The sequence below is a fragment of the Carlito syrichta genome, unplaced genomic scaffold (genome assembly GCF_000164805.1).
Source record: "Carlito syrichta isolate Samal-C Ts95f unplaced genomic scaffold, Tarsius_syrichta-2.0.1 Scaffold308352, whole genome shotgun sequence".
Classification (NCBI taxonomy): Eukaryota; Metazoa; Chordata; class Mammalia; order Primates; family Tarsiidae; genus Carlito; species Carlito syrichta.
In genome coordinates, this window is record NW_007252448.1 from 540,358 (window position 1) to 562,423 (window position 22,066).

The 22,066-nt window shown below is 36.7% G+C and overlaps 1 protein-coding gene across 3 annotated transcripts in view; it reads left to right on the forward strand.

The window, feature by feature from the left end:
* The window catches only part of AHI1 (Abelson helper integration site 1), a 204,428-nt gene that overhangs the window by 130,097 nt on the left and 52,265 nt on the right, over nucleotides 1–22,066 (forward strand). The gene's annotated exons all lie outside the window — the stretch shown is intronic.

Genomic DNA, 22,066 nt, shown 5'->3' on the forward strand with positions numbered 1-22,066 from the left:
TTACTTTTTTTTTTTTTTTTTTTACCCATCATCTATGCTAATTCCTCTTGCTCCAAGTACCACCATGAATGACTTGGTTCTGGGAGAGTGCTATATGCTAGTTGTAGCCATGATTCAGCAGGGGAGGGAAATGAGCAAATGAGAATTTCTTAAGCCTCTTTTCCAAGGAAAGGCATGTTTCTTAGCATCCCAAGTTGAGATTCTGAATTTACCTTTCAGTAAATATATGGTTATAGGGGAGAGTTTGAACCATAGCACTGTAACATAATTCAGTGCCCTTCAGTAAATGTAAATTAGCCTGAGAACACAGCCACCTCTGTCCCTTTGTTTTGTGTTCCTTCTCACTCTCTTCTTAATTTACTTTGCTTCCTTTTTCTTTTTATTTATTACATGCACTGTGTTTTTTTGTTGAGAATTTTTTCTTTCTGACATAAACAGTACCATATTTGTTATTGAGATACTTTTAATAGAAAGTAAAGAGTATCTCCACATGGCATTACACCCTCCATCCAAATAAAAAGTAAACCTCTCTTTTTACCTGCCTACAACCACTTATTTTTTCATTGTATGTGTTGCACTCGTAATTTTGGTCCTCTCTAAGAGTATACTTTCAAGTTATTTTTTCAAGAAATGGAAATGGGAGGTGGATTATCTGAGTCTACATATTTAAAAAATCTGTCTAGCTTGCCAAAGTTTTTAATTATTTGAACATAATCTTTTTCCCTAAAAACACTAAGAAAATTGATCATCTTTGCCTCTGGCATTTAGTATTACAGAAGAGACATTGGAAATTAGAATGATAGTCATTCTTTTGCGTAATTAACCTGTTTGGCCTACTCATTTATTATAGATTTTCTTTTTTTTCTTTCTCTTTTTTTTTTCTTGAGAAAGGATCTTGCTTTGTCACCAAGCTGGAGTGTAGTGGTGAGATCATGACTCACTACAGCCTTGAACTGTGCTCAAGTGATCCTCCTGCATTGCTGGGACTACAGGTGTGCACCCCATACCTGGCTAAATTTTTTTTTAATATTTTGTAAAGACGGGGTTTCCCTATGTTGCCCAGGCTAGTTTTGAACTAGCCTGAAACAATCCTCCTGCCTCAACCTCCCAAAGTTCTGGGATTACAGGCATGAACCACTCCACCTAGCCTAGAAGTTCTTTTATTTTCTTTATATCTAATGTCCTAGGTCAGATATGATTATTATAAGTGTATGGCTTTCTTTTCACTGATTTTTGTCCTGAATGATGTAATTTAAACATTTTACTATTTATTATAGGAAAAACAAATAAGACATGAGATAATCATAAAATTAGATTATATGAAAATAATTAGGTCTTGCCACTTTAAGAACTATTCCTTTTGCACCTGCTTATTATAGCGTATAGTAGTTAAGAATAATATCAGCCTCAGATTAATCAGAGTTTATTGTCTGAACCCTTAAAGACAGGTGTAAAAGTTAATAGTTAAGTCAGCACAAGCTTGAGTCCTGTATTTACTTTAAATGAAGGTCTTCTTTGCAAATCAAAGAGAAATAACAACTAGCATGAGGAAATATTCCCTCCAAGAACATAGTTAAATCATTGCCTGTAATGTATAATCCTATGCACAGCAAGTCCCATAGCTTTTTGCATTTTCTGGTGGAATTAATATGCATGTAAAAGACATTAGAACACGGTAATTCATACTGAATATATAATAAATTTTTAGTGTTTTAAGGAGTATTGTTTTTTCATTTCTTCCAGTGAAAACTGATATGATAAAATTCAAATAACATCAATATGATCTTTTCCAGTGAATCATTTAAATTTTTGTAAGGTTCTTATATTCTAAACTTGTAACACTAATATTACTCCTTTCTTCTTAATTTTTATTCAGTGGCCCTACAGCCCATAGTAATGAGGACAAATATTCTTTTAACAAATGGATTTTTGGCAATTATAAAATTAGAGACTGTGGCCAGGTGCAGTGACTCCCACCCATAATCCCAGCACTTTGGAAGGCCAAAGTAGGAGGATCACTTGAGGCCAGGGGAGCCAGACCAGCCTGGGCAACACAGCAAGACTTCGTCTCTATTTCAAAAAAAGTTTTAAAAAATTTTTTTACATTATAAGTTGCATTTTGACAGAAGCCTACGTAGCTACCACAACAGGTTGAAATAATAAAATCCATACTGTCTTATCAGAATTATACCAATTATTAAACACTTGCCATTCTTTTAAGTTTTCCTTTAATTATGAGAATCTAAAATATTCTAACCTGATTGGAAATTTAGATGTTGATTCATTATTTTTCATATGTATAAGACCAATTTTACAAACTTAATTCATTCATTCTACAGTAACACTCTTTCTAAGTTTTCTAAGGATCGATTGATGAATTTTTGTCACATCATTTTTCAATAGCAAGCTTTAACATTTTAGATTGTTTTTAATTCTAAAATACGTCTGAGATGTTCATAATGTTGCTTGCCCTTCACAGTAAACTTATTCATAAATGTACTCATCTGAATCATACAAATTAAACTTTATTCTCAGTCTCTTTTTGATTAAATGATATCTGTACTTATTCTGCAAAGTTTTTACTTGTCATTGTGGTTAGAATCTTATCATTGTGTAGTCCATTTTGTAGGTTCACAAGATTACTACATATTGCATTATTATACTTTAGTATAAAGCACTTTATACATATATTCATGTAAAATATGACTGTTTCATGTTTTATCATCACATTTGAGACAGCCCAAATATGGATAAATGCATGAGTTGAAGAAAATGTCTTTTATTTAAAGGAGGCACTTTATTTTCTATATCTATAGCATTTTCCAGGAATTCATATAGTATGTAAACTGGGGTGAATATGTCCTTATAAAACTCATAAAGTAAAACCTATGGCCAATCTCTTCCTGTAGATAATTGCAGGGTGGAGAGGAAACCGATAAACTGTAAGTTTTTATAACTTAAGTCATAAAAAAACTTGTTTTCACTTATCAATAAAGTAACAATTTAAAGCAGTTCTATTAAAATTTAAATATAAATACAAACCAGGTTATCTTTAAGGCTACTTGTAAACCGGGCTTGGTGGCTCAGCCTGTAATCCCGCTCTTTGGGAGACTGAGGTGAGTGGATTGCCTGAGCCCGTGGGTTCGAGACCCATCTGAGCAACTTGGCGAGACCTCATCTCTACAATAAATAAAAAACTAGCCGGGTATGGTAGCATGCGCATGTAGTTCCAGCTACTTGGAAGGCTGAGGCGGAAGGATCACCAGAGCCCAGCAGGACGAGGCTGCGGTGACCGGGAGTCTGGGTGACAGAGTGAGACTCGAACTAAAAAAAGAAAAAAAGAAGCTACTTGTAGTTGTCCATAATATATCCTTTTTCTTAACTATCTGCACATTAGTTTTTTCTCCAGACATGGTAAATTATGAAGCTTATGTTGATTTTTTTCATTTGCATATTCCACTGTCATTTATAGTTTTTTTAAGACTTTTTCTTCCATTTCTCTTTGGTTTTGCTAAACTTTTCTACCTAACAAACTCTTAAAATTCTGAACATTTTATGTTACTGTAGAGTATAACAGTAGCATAAACTAAATGTATTTTTTAAATTATCAGCATATATTAGGCATACAGTATGCATAAGGTATAGAAGTGGTGTCGGAAAAGTAGAAATACCAAAAAAAAAAAAAAAAAAAAGGTATAAAAATGGTTTAATATAACCAGGCTCGGTGACTCAGCCTGTAATCCCATGCGTTGAGAGGCTGAGGTGAGTGGATTGCCGGAGCCCATGGGTTCAAGACCCGCCAGGGCAACTTGGCAAGACGTCATCTCTACAATAAATCAAAAACTAGCCGGGTGTAGTAGTGTGTGCCTGTAGTTCTGGCTACTTGGAAGGCTGAAGCAGAAGGATCGCTGGAGCCCAGCAGGTCGAGGCTGTGGTGGCTGGGAGCATGCCACTGCACTCCAGTCTGGGCGACAGAGTGAGACTCCAACTCAAAAAAATAAACAAACAAAAACGATTTAATATGTCTTTAGGAAATATATTTAAAATATGTCTTTGAGTAGCTCTTGGGCCTGTAAACAGTTTAATCCTAATATATGAAATTGATAAAAAGGTCAAAGCAATAATGAATGGGAGGGATATAATGTCATAAACTTGTGCACAAGTTTAGGAATATGGTGTAGGCCTTGAGTGCTGTGGGAATTCCCAAGACTGGAGTAGTTTGGGAAGGCAGTTTGGAATTGGAAAGTGCTAAACCAGATCTTAAATGAAGGATAGGATTTCAAAAGGAATAGAATGTTCTAGACCAGAGTAACCGTGCAGCCAGAGCTCATAGAAGAAAGAAAGTTTAGTTTATAGATGGGTAGACATCTTGACTGAAACAGTGCAAGATTAGAGAAGGTAATTTGGGCATGATTTATAATAATCAACAGATATTAGGTTAACAGTTAAGGCCATCAGTTTAAACAATAGTAAGGCATTTGAGCATGAGAATAAAGGGAGTAAAGTTTTAAAGGATTAAAATAAAAGCAGCTCATGAAATTGTAGGTAGTGAAGATAGGAAGAAGTAAATGAGCTGTGAAGCTACTGATATCCGCATCTGTGGTGGTAAGAGTCTGAATAAGGGGACGAGAGGCACTGTGGAAGTGGAAATAGAGGTATGCTTATGAAAGAGATTTGGAAATTAGAGCTGATGATAAGGCCTCAAAAGAAAAGCTGTGGTCCAGAAGGGAGATCTCATAGTCAGAAGACTCAGGCCAAAGTTGTGAGAAGCCGTGTGTATCAACACTGGGTGCAGGTTCTTCACAGTAGGCCTCATCCAGGAAGGAGGCACACATTCAGAATCTTTAGAAAAAGCTGAGTCAGAGCCAGCTCGGTGGCTCAGCCCGTAATCCCAGAGCTTTGGGAGGCTGAGATGAGTGGATTGCCAGAGCCCGCTGGTTCAAGACCCACCCGGGCAACTTGGCGAGACCTCATCTCTACAATAAATCAAGAAATTAGCCGGCCATGGTAGCGCGCGCCTGTAGTTCCAGCTACTTGGAAGGCTGAGGCGAAAGGATCGTCGGAGCCCAGCAGGTTGAGGCTGCAGTGGCCAGGAGCAACCACTGCACTCCAGTCTGGGCGACAGACTAAGACTCCATCTCAAAAAAAAAAAAAAAAGAAAGAAAGAAAAAGCTGATTCAGGAACCAGTCTTCACCTACCCACCTCCCAAATAATCCATTGTCCACAGAGCTGTTTATCAACAGCACAAATAAAGTCACATTTAAGAGCCTGTGGTGCCTCCCATCACCTACTAGTTGAAACTTAGCTATTTTGCACATCATTTGAAACCCTTCTGCTGCTTTTCTAAACTTATCTGCAACTTGTCTCCATTACTCACTCTGGCCACTCTGAGCTACTACTTGCAGTTCTTAAACATGCCTTGAGTCTGTTGCACTGAGAAGCAATATTAGAAGAGGGGTTAAGAACCCTATTTCCAGGCCGGGCTCGGTGGCTCAGCCTATAATCCCAGTGCTTTGGGAGGCCGAGGTGTGGATTGCCTGAGCCTGCAGGTTCGAGACCTGCCTGGGCAACTTGATGAGCCCTCATCTCTACAATAAATCAAAAAATTAGCCGGGCGTGGTAACATGCGCCTGTAGTTCCGGCTACTTGGAAGACTGAGACAGAAGGATTGCTGGAACCCAGAAGGTCAAGGCTGCAGTGACCGGGAGCGGCCACCGCACTCCAGTGAGACTCCAACTCAAAAAAAAAAAAAAGAACGCTATTTCCAGAATCAAATTACCTGGCTTCAAGTCCCAGTTCTTTGACTATGTATGAGTTATGTCTCTACTTTTTTGTGCCTCAGTTTCATCATCCATAAACGGGGATAATAATACCTACCACATGGATTGTTATGAGGAATAAATGAGTTAATACACATTGTATCCACTGTATATTCCTGCACAACAGATATTAAACATTATTTAATCACAAGAGATATCCAGACTAAGGACAAGAACATATCCCAGACCTGAGGAATAAAACTCGGTCAAGAATCAAAGAGAGGACCTGAATGTCCAATATAGGTCAGAGAGATCAAGAACAGGGGAATCTGATGAATGTTGCCTCCAACAGCTTACCTGTGTCTTAGTCATCTTTCTTTCTTTACTCTTTCTGTGTTTTTGTTTTATACATGCATTTATTTGTTTATTGCATATTACAGCTCTGGCCTGAGTCAATGCAGAATTTCAGTTACAACAGGAAAATAGGCATAAACAGGGACTATCTGGGCAACCCTAAATGTATGCTCACCTTATTCATTAGTTCTAGAAATCATGACAACCAAAGTGATCTTTTTAAGATCTAAGTCAGAATGGGTTATCCTCCTGCTTAACACTCTTCAATAACTTCTCTTTATGTTAGAATAACACCCACTTTCCCAGGGGCCTATAGGGCTTAGCATGATGTCGCCTCTGCCTGTCTCTTCGGTATCACCTTGATCTGAGTTTCTTTTTCTTTTTTTTGAGTTGGAGTAGTCTCACTCTTGTCGCCCAGACTGGAGTGCAGTGGCACGCTCCTGGCCACCACAGCCTCAACCTGCTGGGCTCCAGCGATCCTTCCACCTCAGCCTTCCAAGTAGCTGGAACTACAGGCTCGCGCTTCCACACAGCTAGTTTTTGATGTATTATAGAGACAAGGTCTCACCAAGTTGCCCGGCCGGGTCTCAAACCCGCCAGCTCAGGCAATCCTCTTGCATCGGTCTCCCAAACTGCTGGATTACAGGCTGAGCCACCGAGCCCAGCCTGATCTGAGTTTCTTAAACCAAGCTTTCTCCCACTCACTCATAGACCTTGACCATTTGGTCTCTCTGCCCAGAATATGTACATACCCTTTACATAATAAACCTTTTCTTGTGATCTCAGGTAAATGTTAACTTTTCATAAGACTTTTTCCTTCACTACTCTACCTGAAGTGTGTACTTCTCCCATTAGTCTTTATTATTGCCTCATTTTTCCTTCATAATATTTACTCCAACTTTGTTGGGTTTTTTTTTTTCCTTGTCTATTCCCAGTCTATCTCAATTGGGTGTAAGTTCCATGACAGCGTGGACTATGTCCTTCTTATTGACCACTGCTTATAAACTGTCAGGAAGTACTGCTTAAATGAATAAATGTATATATGATAAAATTGTAGGAATAAATAAGAGCAGAGGGCCAGGCTGTAGTTGATGTGTATTCATTTTCTAAAAGTTGGAAGAAGCAGCCATACAGAAGACAGGTGGGAGAGAAGAGAGACAGGAGGTCAGGAAAGCATAACATCTTGGAAGCTAAGGGGGGCTATGGAAGTGGAGGGAGTTTTTGTGGAGAATGGGAGCAGGGACCTAGAAAGGAAGCTAGATGGTCACACCAGGAGATGTATGAATCAGAAGCAATTCAGGAAGCCTGTCATGAGAGGAAGACGGAAAGTAGAACAGCAATTAATTTAGCCTTGTGTGTATGTAACTAACTTATTTCGGAAAAGGAAGCATTTGCCAAATGTGCTGCCTATATAGAATGTGAGGTAAATGTTTCTTTTTTCTTGTTCTTTAAAAGTGAAAAATAAAATTTTTGTAGTTATGCAACAGTATTTCATTAAAGAAAAGAAAAAACGCTTTTTCAGACGGAAAGAAAGTTCCAGCAACATGAATGAAGCAGGAGAACAATTCAAACTGGGGATTTTAACATTTGACCAAGGAGTAGAGTAGGGCGGTTATGGGAAGGTATCTTACCAAAGGACTTACTCTTCTAATTGGTAAAATGAGGAAAGTTAAAGAAGTTGATCTTCAAGCCCACTTTTAGGTCAAAAGATCTATAAATCTTTTCAACTGCTCCAGGACAACATGTTAAAGCAGAAAAGCAAAGCAAATCCCTGGTATTTATCATTTAAATGCTCTCTCATTCTTCCTGTTCTTAGGATTCAGTTAGAATTCAGTTAGAATTCACTTCCATTATTATACATATGGCAGATAATGCCCACCATATGGAAAATTTCATGCTGCTTAATAAGTAGGTGTAGGTTAGTTGTCTTCAGTAGGTCAGAAACTAAGTTTCTTCACTATGGGGCCCGAACTGCCACCTTCATAAGCTCAGTGCTTGATAAATAATGGCAGGCAACCGAATGATTTCCAGAAATCTGTACAGTTTAGTCAGCAGATAGGGGGTGGAGAGCATGTGTGGCACAGTGTAAAAGAAGGAGATCCTAGTGATCTGTTGAACCTACACCCAGTAATCTTTTTTGTTCATTTCAAACTATTAACTATTTTTCCTAACACTAGAAAAAGATGTTTAGATATACACACTGGTAGAACTTGAGGAATAGGCTAATCAAAATCATAAATTAAGGACTATTCAAAAGATCCTAAATATTCTTAAAACATAAAAACCAAAAGAAATTAAAATCATTCCATTTCAGACTCTTGCTGAGGTACTTTCTTTGTTAAACCAATGAACTTTCTAGAAGTGTGAAGACATGGCTCCATAAGGCCTTACTCCAAAAGTTTGTTTGACCATTTTTCCCCTAAGAGTAGCAAAAACAGCAAGTGGTAAAAGGGAGTTCACACACTCAGGAACTTAGGGAAGGCAGGAGCTCTGTTCAATGCTAAAAGCTTTGCATAGATCCCTACCCCACCAGGGTTTTTTGTTTTTATTTTTTTGCAGTACTTACTGTCATTGTAAGCACAGCGTTTCTCTTACACAAGTTAGATCATCATATACAATTAACAGACAAATTAATAATGTCAGTAGGAATGCAAAAGAAATTTTTCTGCATATCCTAAGTAATAAAGCAAAGGTAGGCCTTCTCACATTCTGACTGAAAGATAGCAGTTTAAGAAGGAAGCTGAAGTGCCTTTTGTTAGTGCAAGTAGTAGCTGATTTAGTGACTTCAGTAACTGCTAGTACAGATGAAGAAGTTGCAAAGACTTTTCTCTGATTTCAGAAACTTGTTTGTTTTGTTTGATTGGTTGTTGAGGAAGTCTGAAACCTGGATTGGGTTTTTAAATTTTTCAATGACTTTTTTTGTGGAAGTGATTTTTTTCAAGGACCTACATTTCAGAGGTGGTGTTATGGATGTCAGGATGTAAGGCTGCATAGGATTGAAATTGACTGAAAGTAATGCTGGGTAGAAATTCAAAAATTTAATACCACACTGATATTTTTATTAGAGTTGTGATTGTTACTGTTATTATTATTTTGCTATATGATAGTTATTATTGTTATCATTATTATTATTGTTATTTCAATACCTTTGGGGGTACAAATAGTTTTTGGTCACCACACCAACCTGTGCACGTTGTACTCAATAGGTGATTTTTTTTGTCCCTTTATCTCTTCCCCTATCCCACTTCTGAGTCTCCAGTGTCCATTATACCATTCTCTATGTCTTTGCATAGCCTTAGTTTAGCTTCCACTTAAAAGTGAGAACATATGGGGTTAATTTTCTGTTCCTGACTTAATTTACTTAGGATGATTTTTCCAATTCCATCCAAGTTGTTGCAAAAGACATTATTTCATTCTTATTCCCAATAATCTTTTTTGTTCATTTCAAACTATTAACTATTTTTCCTAACACTAGAAAAAGATGTTTAGATACAAACACTGGTAGAACCTGGGGAATAGGCTAATCAAAATCATAAATTAAGGACTATTTAAAAGATCCTAAATATTTTTAAAACAGTACATCTAAACATAGAAAACCAAAAGAAATTAAAATCATTCCATTTCAGACTCTTGCTGAGGTACTTTCTTAGTTAAACCAGTGAACTTTCTAGAAGTGTAAAGACATGACTCCACATGGCTTCTTTTTGATAGCTGAATACTATTCCATAGTATATATATATATACCACATATTCATTATCCACTGATTGGTTAATGGGCATTTAGGTTGATTCCACATATTTGCAACTGTGAATTGTGCTGTGATGAACATGCAGGTGCAGGTGTCTTTGTTATATAACAACCTCTGTTCCTTTGAGTAGATGACTAGTAGTAAGATTGCTGTATCAAACAGTAGATCTGCTTTTAGTTGTCTGAAAACTTGTCATACTGCTTTTCATAGAAGTTGTATTAATTTGCTCACTCAATAACAGTGTATAAGTGTTACCTTTTCTTTGTGTCCATGTCAGCATCAATTTTTTTTTTTTTTTTGATAATGGCCATTCTGACTGGTGTAAGGTGGTATCTCCTTGTGTTTTTAATTTGCATTTCCCTCATAATGAGTGATGTTGAGCGTTTTTTCATATGCTGGTTGGCCATTTGTATATCTTCTTTTGAGAGAGGTCTTTTTATGTCTTTGCCCACTTTTTAATGAAGTTATCTGGTTTGGTTTTGTTTTTGTTTGTTTGTTTTTGCTGATTTGAGTTATTTGTAGATTCTGGTTATTAGTCCTTTTTCAGCTATATAGCTTGTGAATATCTTCTCCATTTTGTAAGTTGCCTATTTGCTCTGTTGATTATTTCTTTTGCTGTGCAAAAGTTTTTCAGTTTAATTAAGTTCTACTTACTTATTTTTCTTTTAGTTGCATTTTTCTTTTAGTTTGCTTTTGGGATTTTAGCTATAAATTTTTTGCCTAGGCCAATGTCCAGAAGAGTTTCCCATAGATTTTCTTCTGGGGTTTTTATGACTTCAGGTCTGACATTTAAGTCTTTAATCCATCTTGAGTTGGCTTTTGTATATGGGAGGGATATGTATCAAGTTTCATTTTTCTGCATGTAGCTTTCCAATTTTCCCAGGACCATTTGTTGAATAAAATGTCCTTTTCCCAGTGTGTATTTTTGTCTGCTTTGTCAAAGATTAGTTGGTTATAGGTATTTGGGCTTATTTCTGAATTCTCTATTCTTTTCCATTGATCCATGTGTCTGCTCTTGTACCAGTACCATGCTCTTTGGTTACTACAACCTTGTAGTATAATTTAAAGTCATATAATGTGATGCCTCCAACTTTGTCCTTTTTAGCTTAGGGATTACTAAGCTTTTTTATTAGGATTACTATTCTGGCTCTTTTCTGGTTCCATATGAATGTGAGGATTGTTTTTTTCTAATTCTGTGAAAAATGACATTGGCAGTTTGATAGGGATTGCATTGAATCTTTGGGTAATGTGGTCATTTTAACAATATTGATTCTTCCAATCCATGGGCATAGGATGTTTCTCCATTAGTTTGTGTCTTCTACAGTTTCTTTCTTCAGAGGTTTATAATTCTCCTTGTAGAGATCTTTCACCTTCCTGGTTAAATATATTCCTAAGTATTTTAGTTTTTGGCTGCTATTGTAAATGGAATTGAGTTCTCAATTTGACTCTCAGTTTGGTCGTTATTGGTGTACAGCAGTGCTACTGATTTGTGTGTGTTAACTTTGTATCCTGAAATTTTACTGAATTCATTTAGCGAGTTCAGGAGTCTTTTGGAGGAGTCTCTAGGGTTCTCTAGGTATAAGATCATATTGTCAGCATACAGAAATAGTTTGACTTCTTCTTTTCAAATTTGGATGCCTTTTATTTCTTTTTCTTGCCTAATTTCTCTGGCCAGGACTTACAGTACTATGTTGTATAGGAGTGGTGAAAGTGGGCCACCAGGCTTTTTCCAGTTCTGAGGCAGAATGTGTTCAACTTTTCTCTGTTCAGGATGACATTAACTGTGGGGTTTTCGTATATGACTTTTATTAGTTGAGGAATGTTCCCTCTGTGCCTGTTTTACTGAGGGCTTTTATCATAAAAGGATGCTAGATTTTATCAAATGCAATCTTCTCTCTTAATTGCTTAACTAATCTAGCTAGCAGTCTATCAATTTTGTCTTTTCAGAGACCAACTTTTTGTTTTATTGGTCCTGTATTTTTTTAATTTCAATTTCATTGAGTTCTGCTCCAATCTTCATTATGTCTCTTCTTCTGCTAGCTTTGAGTTTGGGTTATCTATGTTTTTCTAGTCCTTTTAGCTGTGATGTTAGGTTGTTGACATACAATTTTTCAGTCTTATTAATATAGGCCTCAAGCACTATAAATTTTCCTTTGAGCACAGCTTTGATGTGTCCTAGAAGTTTTGATAGCTTGTTTCATTGTTGTCATTCGTTTTGAGGAATATTTTAATTTCCATCTTAATTTCATTGTTCACCCAAGGATCATTCAGGAGCAGATTGTTTAACTTCCTTGTTTTTGTTTGGTTTTGCAATTTCTTCTTGGAGTTAATTTCTAGTTTTATTCCACTGTGATCTGAGAAGGTGCTTGATATGATTTCAACTTTTTTGACTTTATTGAGATTGGACTTATAGCCTACCATATGGTCTGTCTTGGAGAATGTTCTATGTGCTGATAAGAAAACGTATATTCTGTAGTTTGGGGATGGAATGTTCTGTAGATGTCTATTAGTTTTGTTTGCTCTAGAGTCCAGTTTAACTCCAGTGTTTATTTGTTGACTTTCTGCCTTTATGATCTGTCTACTGTTGTCTGTGGAGTGTTGAATCTCTCACTAATATTGTATTGCTGTCTATCTCTTTTTTAGGTCTAGTAGAATTTGCTTTATAAAGCTGGAGCTCTATTATTAGGTACATGTATTTTTTAAATTGTTAGCTCTTTTTGTTGGATTGATACTTTATCACTATATAATATCCATCTGTATCTTTTTTTTTTTTTTACTGTTGTTAATTTTAAGTCTGTTTCATCTTATTTGAGAATGGCTATTCCTGATCATTTTGGGTTTCCATTTGCATGAAATATTTTTCCCCACCCCTTTACCTTGTGTCTATGGGAGTCTTTGTGAGTTAAGTGAGTCTCATGAAGACAGTAGATATTTGAGTTGATTTTTTTTATATCCTTTATGCAGTGTATATCTTTTTAGTGGTACACTGAGACCATTTACATTCAGAGTTTATAATGATATGTAATGTACCGTTCCATTCATCATACTGCTTGTTATCTGGTTGCTTTATTTATTTTCTCTTTTGTGTTGGTGTTCCATAAGGCCTGTGAACTTAATGTTTCCAGAGTTTTTCTTTTTTTTTTTTTTGAGTTGGAGTCTCACTCTGTCGCCCAGACTAGAGTGCAGTGGCCGCTCCCAGCCACCGCAGCCTCGACCTGCTGGGCTCTGGCAATTCTTCTGCCTCAGCCTTCCAATTCCAAGTAGCCGGAATTACAGGCGCGCGCTACCACGCCCGGCTGATTTTTTGATTTATTGTAGAGATGAGGTCTCGCTGCCCAGGTGGGTCTCAAACCCACAGGCTCAAGCAATCCACTCACCTCAGCCTCCCAAAGGCGCGGGATTACAGGCTGAGCCACTGAGCCGGCTCAGAGTTTTTCTACTGGTGTATTTTGATCTTTTGTTTCAGTATTTAGAACTCCTTTGAGTTATTTCTTGTAGAGCCGATCTAGTGGTGACAAATTCCCTAGTGTTTGCTTATCTGAGAAGGACTTTTAATTTCTCCTTCATTTATGCAACTTAGTTTTGTGGGATGCAAAATCCCTTGCTGACCTTATTCTGTTTGAGAATATTGAAATTTGAAATAGGCTCCCAGTCCCTTCTGGCGTATAGGGTTTCTTCAAAGAAGTCTGCTGTCAGTCTGATTGGTTTACCTTTGTAAGTTATTTGATTCTTTTATCTCACTGCTCTTAAAACGCTTTCCTTCACCTTAACTTTGTATAACCAGATGATTATATGACATGGGAATGACCTTTTTACAATGAATCTTCAGGAGGTTCTTTGGGCTTCTTGTATTTGAATATTTAGATCTCTGGCAAGGCCAGAGAAGTTTTCCTCCATTATTCCCTCAAATAGGTTTTCCAAACCTGTTGTTTACTCTTCTTCCTCAGGAACACCTGTGATTCTTAGGTTTGGACGTTTTTACATAATCCCACATTTCTTGGAGACTGTTCTGTTCTGTTTCTCTTGATCCTTTTTTCTTCATTGTTTTCTGATTGAGTTAATTCAAAGCTTTGTCTTCAAGTTCTGAGGTCATTTATTGTTTGTTTTAGTCTACTGCTAAAAAGATTTTCACCGCATTTTGTACTTTCCTAAATGATTCTTTGATTTCCTGAACTTCAACTTGGTTTTGTTTGTTTGTTTGTTTTCAGATGTCTATTTCTGTGGAGAACTTTTCATTCATGTCCTGAATCTTTTTGTTTATTTGTTTGTTTTGTGGGAGGGGTTTCTTTATGTTGGTTTTCCATTTTCTCCTGAAGTTCATTGATCAATTTTAGAATTCAACCTTTTGGATTCTATTTCTGGAATTTCAAAAATTTCATTTTGGTTAATGTTTGTTGCTAAAGAGTTGGTGTGGTCTTTTGAGTGTTTGGAGAACTCTGTTTTTTTATATTCTCAGAATTGTCTGCTTCTTTTTCAGTGGGGTAGACTGTTTCTTCTTATTTGAGGTTGGCAGGGGGCTGATACAGGCACTGTAGGGTTCCCTTGGTGTGGTAAGTTTCTCAATTCCAGCTGTGGCAGTCCTGTACTGGATACTTGTACTGGCTCACGGCTTCCTGAGTGGCTGTAGTGGCTTGGAAAGTGGTATTAGTTGAGGTTTAGGATCAGGTCTTCTCAAAAGCTGAGATATTATATCTAATGTAGTTGGCTATACTTTTGACCTCCAGCCAGGAGGTGACACTTGGGAGAAAGCCAGCTGCGATGGTGACTATAGGGTTTCTCCTTGGTGAGTATTGTCCCAAGAAAGTGCCCAGACAACCTAGGCAGAGGGTGGGCCTCTGCATTACCCACGTTCTGTTTTCAGCCTTTGAAGGTAATGTGGGGGTGGGAAGCTCGAACACCCCATAAGAGTGCCCACTTAGCTACCCCAATGGGGATTAGGAGGGCGTCCCAGGCTGCTGGGGTGACGCTGTTATGCAAGGTGAGCATAGAAGAGTTTACGTGAACAGTTAGATGTTGCTATGGTTCCAAGTCCCCTCCCCCCCCAGCTTTCTGCCTTGGCCTCAGGATGTTATCCTTTCAAATGTCAAGGTGCAGCCAGCAGGAACTGTGTGCAGCATGGAGTTTGCCCTTAGGGCCCATTCCCTCCGAGTCTGGCTAGAAAGCAGCCACACTGCTCACAACAGTTGAGTTCCTAGGAAATGGCAGCTGGTACTGCTCAGGGTTTTCTTTTTTCCTTCACCACTTCCCATGGGTTTCAGCAGAGCATGACTGTGGGTGAGACAATATCCCTTGAGGAACTGGAGTCCACAGGCTCTGGGGGACCTTCAAGTCCATAGCAGGAGTACAGAACTCCTGAATTCCCCTCACTCATCTTCTCCACTGCCTCTGGAGGTGGCAGTGGACTGTGGTGGTGCAGGCAGGAGTTTGGCTAGTTCTAGCCCAGGTCAATGAATTTTTCTCTTCTTTGCACTCTGGCTGTTATTGCTTCTTTGACGAGTCATGTGGCACACTCCTGGTCTTGTTCCTCTCTGAGTGCTGAGAAAACTCTATCTTGGTTTACTCCATAGGAGAAACACATTTTCACTGCCTCATGTTGGCCTCCTAATCCCCAGATTGTGATTATTTTTATCAGTGCTCTAGTTACAAAGATCCATAGATTTTAAGTAGTATGCAACAAATTTTTTTTTTCATAAGTTCCATTATTTTTAGTGTACAGTTTTTAAAATGCATGGCTTTATGGCAAAAATAATCTGTAAATTGTTGAATTTTGTTTTCCTTAGTAAAATGTGTGTGCCATCAAGAGAGAGATTTTAAATTGTCTTGTTTAGCACTACAATCAGAGCATTCTATAATACACTACATATAGTATTACTAGCTCTTATTATATTACTGATATCTATAATGATCCTGAATCTCTAAGAATAAGATCATTGTAATCATATTAACTTACTAAACTTAGCAGTGTTTGTTGTGAACATTAATGGTATAATAATAAAAGCTTTTATGTATTGAATACTTACTGTGTTACCAGTATATAGTTCTGATATCTTTATGTCTTCTTTCTTTTAATCTGCATAACTCTGTTAAATAGATATTATTATTCTTTATAAATTTGAAACTGGAACACTTAAAAGTGAAGAGGTTTTCCTAGGATCACATAGATAGTAAAATATAGAACCAGTTTTTTTGTTTTTGTTTTTTAACTTAACATGTTACATAAGAGCCTCTAGAGTACTTGAGATTTCCATCAAGAGATTTTCAAAGACTATATTATCTGCTAATTATGGAATATTGTGATAAGAGTATTGAGACATTTCTAGTCTCTACACATTTCTAGTCATTTAGTGTCAGCATATGAAAAAGATGTGTCATGAGTTATTAAAGAAAGAGTACCCTTGTGGATACAGTCTTTCCTGGAAAACACAAAAACTAGTTATGGATTATGAACACTGAGTTTTCATTAATTACTCAAGTTTTGTACTTTGCTACAAATGATTCCTATCTTAACTCTGCTCTGTTTCCAGATCACTGTAGAACAAATCAGTTTCCACTTGTATAAATGTAGCTATTAAGATGTTTGAGGGCATCTATTTCATCTCGGTCTTCTCTTTTTTCAGGCCATTTTCTTCTATGTCTCTTAATCAATATTAGTTTCTTTCTACTTTGTTGATTTTCTTCAAAAAGTGGAATCCAGAACTGGACTTAATGTTCTGAAGTGAGACAAAAAATGTAGTGGTATTATTGGTTTTCATAACCTGGATACCACATTTGTTTGCCATTGAATTATAACCTATCATAACTCCTTGATGCTTTAAAGATACACTGTCAAGACAGATCTCCCCATTATGTATATATTTGTGCCTCATTATCCTTATATCTAAAAAGGAGATGATAATAGTACCTACCTTATTAATGTTCTGGTGTTCCAAGTGGTGAGTGCAATGTCTAGCACACAGAAATCTCTCAACCATTAGCGATTACTCTTTAACCCTAAGTGCAGAGTTGTCCATTTACCCTCACTCAATTTCATCGATTTATTTTTGACCCACTATCCAGCTGTAAAAATTCTTTTGAATCTTGGTTTTTTTCCAACTGTGGTAATAGCTATCTCCCAAACTCTAACATTGACAAATTGTATAATGCCCTATATAAATTATCTTTATTCAGAAACTTTGGAAAAATATAAAACAGTATACACAATCAAAATGACAACAATTGATTTACCTACCAGCAATTTAAGTTTTCATTTTTAAGTCATTTTGCTTGGGGGCATTATTATTTAATAGTAATTTCAGTGTTATGTTGTGCTTTAACAAAGCATTTATTGCAATTCTTTTAAAATACAATTGTTACTACTTAAAATTTGTCTTTCACAAAAAAGCAAAATAAAATTTTACTACTTTCAAGGAAGCAGTAATATGGACCCTTAGTAGAAACCAAAACTTGAGTTGAGTTATCATACCATAAAACAAAGAAAGCATTTATTTGGAAAAGAAAAAATTTAACATTCATCATTATGAACTTTCTATTTTGGGAGAAGTTTAATTAAAAGTTATCACACTAAGTGCCCTGTTTTTCCTGCCTAGATGGACATCTACCATCCACTACTACTAATGTTCCATAGATTCTTTTCTTGCCATGATAAACATATGAGTTCACCAAGTTTCGTCTTCCTGTGTTGCTCTTTATCCTGCCATTATCTCCATGTCCCCAGCAGTGAGATGAGTCTTTGACAGAGATAGCAGCGCAGCAGTCACTAACTCAGACACCCCTTGGTATAACCACAAAATTGGGTCACAGATTAGCTACATGCATAAAGATTAAATGAGATAAATTCTTCCCTAGAGGGAAGAAGAAAAACTTCTTAATCTGTATTTATAGACAAACTTTATAAAATATTCTTGTCACTGTATCTCTGGCTAGTAATATCTTATGGCAACATGGAGGCATTCTTTTTTTTTTTATTCAGAGCTTATTTTACCAAATCTGAAAGTAAATATTTGTTTTCAGAAGTGGAGTTTGAGTTAGTAGATCTATGTTTGGTTTAGAAAATATGTTCACATTTATAACTGTGAGTGTTCTACAGGAATATTTTAATATAGAACACCATCTCTCTTTGATAATTTGAAGAACTGCAAGAATTGAATAATAATTATACTTAACATTTATTGAGCACTTGCTCTACACCAAGCACTGTGCAGTGTTTTGTGTAGACGATTTCACTTGACTATCATAATAATTCTATAAGATAAAATTATTATCATCATCATCACCATTTGTCAGTGGAAAAACTGAGGCAAAAGGTCTTTAAGGGTCTTCTAGAAACATTTAAGATTAATGTTAATGCATTCTGATAAATGAGTCAGAATATTAACTCTGTAAAATCAAAATCAGTTTATATGAATAAACCATTAAACTCTAGTGTCACTTAGTGACACAGGCAGATTTTGTGGAAATTAGGAGTTCCGGTGATACTAACATCTGTTAACATATATGAAACCATTCATATTTTTTATTTTTGAGTTGTCGTCCAGACGAGTGGAGTGGCACGCTCCCTGCCACCGCAACCTCGACCTGCTGGGCTCCGGCGATCCTTCCTCCTCAGCCTTCCAAGTAGCTGGAACTACAGGCGCGTGCTACCACGCCTGGCTAATTTTTTTGATTTGTTGTAGAGATGAGCTCTCGCCAAGTTGCCTAGGCGGATGTCGAACCCACGGGCTCAGGCAATTCACTTACCTCGGCCTCCCAAAGCGTGGGATTACAGGCTGAGCCACCGAGTCCGGCCAATCATTCATATTTTTAAAGACCCTGCTACATATATATATTATCACATGTGATCTCTGTAGCATCACTTTTAGTAGGATTAGGTATTTAGGGTAGGAAGGTTGGACACAGCTGAGCACCACTGGAAAGGCAGACCAGAATTATAGATAAAAAGGGCATGAAGACCTTGTTTTAAGGAGAAGACCAAATACAAATTCTCCCCTCTCAATAAATCTACCATGGAAATTATCTAAGGGAGCCAACTTCTAAAATATTTCTTGGAAAACCTCTCATCCACCCATGAAGATAATGATTTGAAGTTAGTGGATAGAATTTTAGACAATTTTCTGGGAAGAGTGGCACTTAAATTTCTAATATCCATGAGGTGGGTTACAGACATGTAAATAGTAGAGAGTAATCTGGATGTGAGAAGGGGATCTTGGGGTTTGGTGGGAAGAAAGGGGCCCAGAAGCTGTGGTTTCTCAAATGTACTGGCAGGGTCACCTGTGACCTTGAGAAAGGAAATTATAAACACCTGCTACACTTCAAACTATGCTACCCACATGCCACAGACAGCTGTTTGAAGAAAAAGAGTAAAGGACTGAGAAGGTAATTATGAGTGTCACCCAAGAATGAGATGATGGGGCTTCTTCCTCTCTTCCTGAGACCTACTTGGAAAGCTCATTAAATATGCTTAAGTTTCAACTAATACCTAAGCGTAAATCACTCTCCAGCTGATGTCCTAATCTTAATTATTCTTTCTTTACTTCATTCTACCAGAAAAATCTTTATCATCAGTACTTAGGCTGTTACCATTTGGTAGCCTAAAGAACCTAAAAACGAGCACAGCTCAATAAAACTCCTGTATTCACCAGGACCTTCACTGGACCTTTTCGCTTTAATTTTCCATCACTGGTACTACCATCTCTTTGGTCTTATCAACAATACCTTGGTGTAATATGTTAACTAGTTCTTAACTAGTTCTTGTATCTCCCATGGGTTGCTTTCTCCTTTGATTTTATGCCAGTCTAACCTCTTTTGTCTATTTCCATAGCCAGGATTGAGGCTCTTCTCTCTGGCATGGAGAGAAGTTATGATCTGTATTTTTGCTTGTACTGTTCATCAGAACCAGCTTCGCTTCCTGTAATAATCATTCCCATGATGTTCTCTTTTTATAACAACTTTATTTCAATATAATTCACACAGCATAAAATTCACCCTTTTAAAGTCTACAGTTCAGTGGATTTTAGTATATTTATAGAGTTATGCAGCCGCCACCTCTATCTAATTTTAAAACATTCATTGCTCCAAAAAGAAATCCCATATTCATTAGCAGTCTTCCCTCTCTGTTTCCTTCTTCCCCTAACTCCTAGCAACTACTAATCAACTTTCTGTCTCAGCGGGTTTGCATATTCTGGACATTTTATTTAAATATAACCGTATACTATGTAGCCTTTTGTGTCTTGCATTTTTTACTTAGCATCATGTTTCCAAGGTTCATGTATGTTATAGCATTTATTGGAATTTATTCCTTTTGATAACCAAATAATATTCTATTATATGAATATGCCACATTTTATGTATCTGTTAATCTACTGATGGAAATGTGAGTTGCTTCCATTTATTTTAAATGTTTATTTTAAAGATGGGGGGTACAATTCAGGTTAGACACATAAGTTGTCATCGTACAAGTAAAGTTTGGGCTTCCCCTTAATTCCCACTCTGCCAGGTTTGAGATTGGATACACTTATTGATATTACGTGTCCGTTTCCCCACCCTCCAGCAGTGTCCCACTACTGCCAATCCCTTTCTTATAATATTATGATAAATGTTCAGGGTCTACTTATGAGTGAGTTCATAGAGTACTCATATCTTTATTTCTGTGATAGATCACTGAGTATTATAGACTCTAAATCCATCCAAGTTGCTGCAAAGTCTTTAATTTTGTTTTTCTTTGTGGCTACATAATATTCCATGTACCACATTTTCTTTGTCCAGTCCACTTTCCCTGGGCCACACAGTTGGCTCTTATGTTTTTGCTGTTGTAACACTGCAATAAACATATGTGTGCGGGTATCTTCTGTATAAAGAAAGTGGGCAAAAGATATGAATAGACATTTCTTAGAAGAAAGCATACGAGCAGCTAACAGATAGAAAAAATGTTCAACCTCACTAATCATCAAAGAAATACAAACTACACTGAAAAGCCACCTAACTCTAGTCAGAATGGCCACCATCAATACCTCAAAAGACAACAGATGCTGGAGAGGATGTGGGGGAAAAGGGAACATTTCTACACTGTTAGTTTGAGTGTAAACTAGTTCAACCTTTGTAGAAAATAGTGTAGTGATTTCTAAAAGAGCTAAAAATCAATCTTCCATATTTCCCATTTTTAGCTATTACGAATTACGTTCTGTGAACATTCTTGTACAGGTTTTTGCCTGGGCATCCGTTTTCAGTTCTTTTGGATATATATTTAGAGATTGAATTGCTCCATTATGTGGTAACTCTATGTTTAATGTTTTGAGGAACTGCCAAAATGTTTTCCAAAGCAACCAAACCAGTTTACAGTTTCACCAGACATGAATGAGAGTTCCAATTTCTCCATATACTCACTTGTTATTGATGTTTTTAGTACAGCCATCCTAATGGATGGGAAGTGGGTTCTCATGATTTTGATTGATTTGTGTTTCTCTAATGACTAATGATGTAAGCATCTATTGAAGTGACATTTGTATGTCTTCTTTGAAGAAATGTCTAATTCAAATCCTTTGCTCATATTCTGGTTGGGGAAATATTGTATTTTATTAAATAATTATATAAATTAAATATATTTTAAAAAAATTAATATATGTTGTGTGTGCATATAGGAGTCAGAGCTTATTTTGCCAAATCTAGGAATAAATTTTTAGGAATGTAATTGAAGTTAACAGATCTGTATTTGGTTTGAAAAATATGGTCACATTTATAGATGTGGGTGTTCCACAGAAAACATCATTCCTCTATAATACTTAAAGAACTTTAGGAGTTGAATAATAACAATTATACCTAATTATTACTGAGCACTTAGTATGTGCTAGGTATCTAGCATATAAATATATCTATAAATTATATGAAAATAAATGATATAATCTTATATAAATTTGATGTAAATATATTTATAATACTTGTATCTAATTTAGTTTACCTCTTTATTATTGACTTGTAAGAGTTCTTTGTATACTCTGGATACAAGTCTTTTATTAGATATAGTCATCCCTTTGTATTCACGAGTTCCATATTCACAGATTCTACCAACCACAGATCGAAAAGATTCTTTAAAAAAAAAAAATAAGGCCAGATTTAATGGCTCACACCTGTAATCCTAGCACTTTGGGAAACCAGAGCAAGGAGATAGGATTGCCCAAGCCCAAGAGTTCGAGACGAGCCTGGGCAGCATG